Consider the following 7440-nt stretch of genomic DNA (forward strand, 5'->3'; position numbering starts at 1 on the left):
ATCTCTTTTTAAAATTGAATGAACGGTATAGATTTATTATATAAAATAGACGGATATGATGTTGATTTTTATTTTAACTGAAATCGACCAAATAGCCGTCGATTTTTATTAAGAAAAAACTACTCCGGCGTTTGCTTCCCGCGTCCCTGCTCGTTTCACTCATTTTCCCAAAATTTAACCCTAAATCTTCAGAGAATCAGAGCCTAGAGTGATGCTTTTTCTTCTCCTCCAAGACTCGAGAATAGAGACCAGAACGGAGTCACGGTCACGGAGAGAGGCAGAGAGCAGAGCTTCGTCTTCTCCGACTCCTAAGAAAACCCGTCGTCCTCTGCCTGAGAGTAGAGCTTCTCCTTCTCCTCTGCCGAGCCCGCCATTGATGGTGCGGGTTCAGCTCAAGATTTTTCAATTCTGCATTTGGGATTCACATTTCAATCTCAATTTGAATTTAGATCTGAAATCCAAAAATAAGAAGAAGACGAATTTTCAGTTGACAACTTAAAATGGTTTTCATTGTGGTAATTGGTTTTGATTTGAGGAAGTTGAATTGTATGGTTGATTACAATTGGTGCAAGTGTTGTTCTAGTTTCAATTTTGAGAATTGAAGATTCTGTTCTGTATTTAGAATTGCAAATTTGTAATTTTTTTTGTTCCATTTTAGTCCAGCTTTGCAGTTTTAGGATGTGATTCTATTCATTTTTGGAGAACTTATAACTAGAGTTTGCATAGTTGTAAGTGACAGATTGGCAGATGGATCTGATAAAAATTCTAGAGATATCTACATGATAATATGAGACATTGAAATTTTTTTGTTAGATCTCACTTCTATTTTATAGCATGTTTATAATGCACTTACTGAGGATATAGTTTACTAATTGATGTTTTAGACTCACTTTGATTTGTTATTTGAAGACGGCTTTGATGCAAGCTTGTAGATATGGTCATTGGGAAGTCGTTCAGACCCTTCTGCTCTTCAGATGCAATGTGAGTCTGGCTATATTTCCCTCTCTTTCTCGATCACTCGGTTATATCATAACTGTTTTCTCCACTACTTAGCATTTAATTCTTCTGGAAACCATAGATCATAGGGATGGTTATTGGAAGTTGAAACTAAGTACTGCTAAGTGGACATGAATTCCTGGTTATTGGAAGTTGAAACTAAGTGCTGATAAGTGGACATAGTTTACTAATTGCATTTTTCCTATAAAATAAATATGGAATGATAATATTAGAATGTGTCTTTTGCATGACTTTAGTCTAGAGTGCTCGTGTGAGGAAATGTAACACCCGAACTTTCGACACGTCATGACCAATGTCAATTGTTTAGGTGTTACTTGTCGTAAATGACCTACTTGGCTCTAGACTTGGATTTTAATATAAGCCTTTACCGGTCTAATCATGAATAAACTATTTATAATCAAACTTAGTTGTCAAATATAGCACCGAACTTGACTATAATCAAACTCAATAAATATTTATAATCAAACTCAGTAGTCATTTATAATCACATAAACATAAGTTAAGTTTGAGGATACATGCCAAGTATCAAAATAATGAGTACTACACCAAGTTATATTTATAGAGACAAAATTAAAGAAAAATAATCCCAACCCTCACATGGGTTTCCTAAACTAGAACCGATATACTAAGATGTCCTACCCCTCTAAAAGTACTACAAAAGCGAGGAAAAAGTAATACTAAGATCACCAAAAAGAGTAAAAAGTCAGCTAGGTCGATCCTCGAAATGGTCTTCAGCTAGAGTGAATATGTACGACATGCCGGGGTTGAAACGTGGGCGATGTACCGAAACCCGAAACTCAACGGACTTATCTGCCGAACCCATCTGGGGAGGGGGAAAAAGAAAGGAAAGAAGGGTGAGAACCTAGAGTTCTCAGCAAGGTAAAAGGGGAACCTAGGCTCTTTGTCTCTAAGTTGTCGGGAATCAGAAAGAAAAGGGAAACAAACACAGAGACTTAAGGCACACACATGCATATAACAAGTAGATAGCATAGACAAAAAGGAAATAGCAGTAAATAATTCACAAGAAGTACATATGCACAAACAAGATGATGCATGCCTGTTCCTAGTGCAGGCCATGAGCTCATGCGTCGGTTGTCTACCGCAACCCGACGTTACTTGGAGTGAATCTCAGATATGGTTCCTTTACTGTGTCAATTAGACACCTTGGCATCACGGTTACCCGTGTCAATTAGGCCTCATTATAATAACAGTTTAATGTGTATCACAGTAAGGAACAATGCTATCAATTAGGCGAACATTCCCGCATTAGCAATATCAGGCTATCCGTTAGGCGGGCACTTTCACATTAGCAATTCGGCACAAGGCCCATTCAATATAATTCTTAACTTTATTTCATTCCTTGTTTCTCATTTGTCTTTCTTCACTTTATCTCTCAATATCATTGTCTTTAACTTTAACCTTTCTTAGGGGCAACTTACATTTCTTTTCATTTCCTAAGTTTGTCTAATCTAAAACCATATTGGTAAGGTAACTCTAGAGATCTTAATCTTTAATTTAGGTTAGGTTTTACTGAATTTGGATTAGAATTGAATTTTATACAAGCTTTAAAATTCTGCTATTGCATTTACAAAATTTCGGAAAAACAAACAGCAGCCATGTTTTTTATAAATTCCATAATAATTTCAATTTTAATTTGTTGCTTCTAAATTTTGGTGAGATTACAGTCAACATCCCTAAGTTTCAGAATCCACAAGTTTCAGGTTCATATCACTTCATAAACCAGTTCAGAGTTTCCAGCAAACAATCGACCTTCCAGGTGACTTATCTAAGTCTACAAAATAGATATGAACATGAAACTTGTACTCACTTAAAATAGACTGATAGATCTTTAAAATCCTTTTGAAATCAACTCAAAATTCTGTTTAAATTAAAAGTTATAGCGTCTGAAAGTTGGTACTGCAGAACTAGAAAACCAGAACAATCTGCAGCAACCACTAAACTTCAAAAATTCATATCTTCCAAACCGCTTGGCCAAATTTCCTGAAATTTTTATGGCATATTCAAGACATACAGAAGTTTTATAGAAAAATAATTTTATATAAAAATTAGGTCTGGACGGCTCCTAGAAAATCGTTCTTCTGCCAATTATGCAGATTTTGCAAAAATTCTGCACAATGTATTTCCAACAACCTCATGTACCAAATCTCATATTCAAGCCTAGAATTCATCTAAAATCATAATTTTATCTTTCTTTTGACTAACTAAAGTTGCTAGCATGGTCAGCACAGCTCTAAAACTTTATACTCATTAATTTACCCCTTTTTACAAACGCATATTCATAATTCTAATTCACTTTTCTGCATTTCATCATAACAGAAAATTAATAAATACTTCTCATCAATCAAACACATGGTAAACCATCCATCATCACCAGTACACATAGCTACAAACAAGATATTCTATATATATCATCCCTTACCTCTCTCCGAGAATTTCACAAACCAAAGTCTGTCCTTTGCTATATTAAATCAGAAAACCCTAACAAACATAATTAAAAAAATTTGTCAATTCACATGGCTAATTGGCCGAGTTGCATGTGGAGCAAGAAAAAGTTCTTACTCTTGTGATGGGTTGAATTTGATTGGTTTGGTAATCAATTAAAAGAATTGAAGCTCATATGGGTAGAATCTTTAATTTAGGGAAAAGCAACAGAACACAAAGTTACTGGTTCTTACCCAACAAGAAAAACACTAAGAAAACCATAAAGGGAGTGGAGCAAGAAAAAGTTCTTACTCTTGTGATGGGTTGAATTTGATTGGTTTGGTAATCAATTAAAAGAATTGAAGCTCATATGGGTAGAATCTTTAATTTAGGGAAAAGCAACAGAACACAGAGTTATTGGTTCTTACCCAACAAGAAGAACACTAAGAAAACCAGGAAGGAAAAGAGGTAGGGTTCCTTCTTTGGCTTCGGGTAGCAGCTCTCTTGATGGCCCTTCTCTTTCTTCTTGGTGGTGACGCACACAGATGATGATGATTTCTGCTGGGTCTTCCTCTTCCTCCTTCTTAGCCACTACTCTTGCTTCCTTTCTTCTCTTCATGTGGTTTTCAGGAAAATTGAGAGACTTGGCTCATCTATATATATATATACAGAAGGTGGGAAGAGGTGAGCTGGTGTGGCAAGGCTTCGTGGCCTCTTCCTCTTGCAACACCATATCACAACATTGATTACATGAAGAGGTAACCATAGTTTCCTTTGAAACACGTTCAATGGTGAGAGGAGAAGAGAAGATGAGTTTAATCAGAGTTTCTTTGGGTCCGGTTTATTTAAGAGAAGCATGGTTTGGTTGAACCGGAAAAGGGAAACCAATCCAGTTTAAGGGTTTGGGTTATCAATCTAATATGGTTCAATGATTCATTCATTAATCCTCTTCAAGAACAACCAAAGAGATTATTAAAATCTTCTGGGAGTACTTGTTCCATAAAATAATTGAATCGGAAAAAGGTTCGTCGCTTGGAAGTACTAAAAGAAAAGTTTTGTGCTACGTGTTCTAATTCTAATTCGTTATATATATATATATATATATATATATATATATATATATATATATATATATATATATATATATATATATATATATATATATAACGAATTAGAATTAGAACACGTAGCACAAAACTTTTCTTTACTTGAAGATTTTTCACCCATAAGAAGCAACGTTTGCGCCAACGTTTGCCTCAAACTTGAGGTCAAACGTTGGCGCCACAAGAACAAGCAAAAGCACCCCTGGAGCTTGGCAACGTTTGCGCCAACGTTTGCCTCAAACTTGAGGTCAAACGTTGGCACCATATTAGCAAGAAAGAGCACTCTGTTTAAAGCCTTGGAAAAGCCAACGTTTGTGCCAACGTTTGCCTTAAACGTTGGGCCAAACGTTGGCCAAAAGAAATGCATGGGAGGAGCCACGTTTGAGCTCATGTTTGACCTCAAACGTTGAGCCAAACGTGGATGGCAGCAAATGGGGTTCTGCATGATGTTTAGTACGAAGACGTTTGAGTCAACGTTTGCCTCAAACGTTGACTCAAACGTGAATGGTTCATGGCCCGGTTCACAAGTGGGTTTCTTCCCAACACCAAGAGCAATCAACAAAGGCTATTATCAACCCAATTCCATCAAGGCCAAGGCCCAAACTCAAGGCTCTAAGACCATTAGAAGAAAGTGTATAAATAGAAGTTAGTTTGATTTAGGAGGGACGTCAACTTTTACTTTTGAATTTACACCTCTTGGAGGATTTTACTTACTGTAACTTGGATCTGGAAGGAGAATTGAATTCTCTTCCTCTTTCGTTTTCTAATTTTCTTTACTGCAATTCTTGCTTGAGTCTTGGGTGTTGAGAATTGAGGAAATTCTGTCTCAATCTCACCTTGAGATCTCTTTTTGTTTCTTTCACTGCACTATTGGAGAATTGAGATTTGAATTCAAGTTTTCTTACTATTTTGATCTTTAATTTATTGCAATTGATTTCTGAATTGGATCAAGGAAGGTAGTGAGATCTAGACTTGGTTTTCTAGTCTCTTGACCCCTGAGATCTGAAATTTCCTTTTAATTCTTCTGTTGAACGCTTCTTCAAGCCAATTTACATTTTCTGTTTGAGATCTACTGCAATTAAATTCATCTTTTACTTCCCTGCTTGTTGCAATTTACTTTTTCTTGTTTAATTTCTGCAAATCCAATTCCCAATTCCTTTTATAATTCAAGCAATTTACATTTCTTGCACTTTAAGATTCAGTCATTTACATTTCTTGCAATTTAAGTTTCTGCAATTTATATTTTTTGCACTTTAAGATTCAGCCTCTTTAATTTCTCTGCACTTTAAATTCTTGTCAATTATCCCGCTCCCTTTAAATTTCATGCAATTTAGCTTTTGTTGGATACAAATCACTCAACTCAACTCTTGTTCGCTTGACTAAATCAACCACTAAACTAAAATTGCTCAATCCTTCAATCCCTGTGGGATCGACCTCACTCACGTGAGTTATTATTACTTGATACAACCCGGTATACTTGCCGGTTAGATTTGTATGTTTGGAATTCGTTTTCCAAATTTACACATCATTAGCGAACATTGTACAGAATTATAAATCGCAGGCCTCATGGGGTAGGGTGGTTACAGGAAACATATTAGGTATAAAATTCAGTGACAATGTTGGAATTGCTCTCTACTTTCTAATGTGTATATAATCATTTATACTGATGTTTAGTTGAGGTCATCCCGGCCCTAGAGCTATCTCCATTGTGCATGCCATGTTCTAATTTTATATTCAGTAAGATATATATTTGTTGAACAGTATGATTCTAAAGCAATGGCCTGTATTTATGATTTGAGCAACATGAAAATTCTTAGGAGGCATGGCTAACACTTTCATTATGATCAATTGATCATTAATACACAGGAGAATAGTTAATGTAGCTCATGTTGAGGATTTTGAATCCATTGCCGATGCTGCTAAACGTGCAACATGTGAAAAGCGAGCACTTGATTTAGCTAAGATTATTCTCAAAGAAAGGAGAAAATTTGAAGGCATTATTGAAATTGTATCAGCAATTCGGCAATATGAATCCTGATTCATGGTTTTCCATATCGATACCTCATCATGTACCACGTTTTCCTCCTATACACTACTCGAGATTTTGGTGTTCTGCTATATTTAACACTTTCACTGTCAACATTATGTATCAAAAATATAAATTTTCTGCTTGAGTCTACTAATTACAGTTTTATGGTACATGTTACTTCTACTGATCTTCTGAAGCAAATAAATCAACCAGAGTTGAGGCTAGCAGCAGCAAGGACGTTTTGTTAACACAACTTTGTTCAGCTCAATTGTTACTTATTATAAGTCTAATTTAGTTATTTATCTTGTCTTGAGTCTTTATGTTAGAGGATTATTTATTATTTTGATAAGTTTGTAAACTCATTATCTAATATTTAGTATAAATTTTATTTTTATATTTAAAAGTTTATTTGTCTTGTTATCTAATATTCTATATAAATTTTATTTCTATATTTAAAAGTTTATTTGCATTAATTGTTTACTATTTTTCAAATAGAAAAAATAATTAAAAAAATATGGCTATTAAAATCAGCGACAACATTGTCGCTTTTTAAATTTAAAATAGACAAAAAAACAAAATATGGACAAAGAATTTGTCAGTATCTAAAAATTAAATCGACGACACCTGTGCAATTTTAATAAATCAAATATCGACGGCAACGTTGTCGATTTTATTAAGCTGGTAAATCATATTATAGACGAAAATATTGTCAATTTTATTAAATCAAATATCGACAGAAATGAAGTCGATTTTATATAATAATATCGACGGCAGCATTGTCGATTTTATTAAGCTGGTAAATCATATTATAGATGAAAATATTGTCGATTTTATTAAAGCAAATATCGA

At 34.6% G+C, this 7440-nt stretch overlaps 1 long non-coding RNA gene across 1 annotated transcript; it reads left to right on the plus strand.

The window, feature by feature from the left end:
- On the plus strand, nt 665–6818 carry LOC107618208. The gene is made up of 2 exons (XR_001615167.2): nt 665–981; nt 6429–6818. It is a non-coding gene; the product is annotated as an uncharacterized LOC107618208 (long non-coding RNA).

The sequence above is a fragment of the Arachis ipaensis genome, chromosome B01 (assembly GCF_000816755.2).
Source record: "Arachis ipaensis cultivar K30076 chromosome B01, Araip1.1, whole genome shotgun sequence".
Classification (NCBI taxonomy): Eukaryota; Viridiplantae; Streptophyta; class Magnoliopsida; order Fabales; family Fabaceae; genus Arachis; species Arachis ipaensis.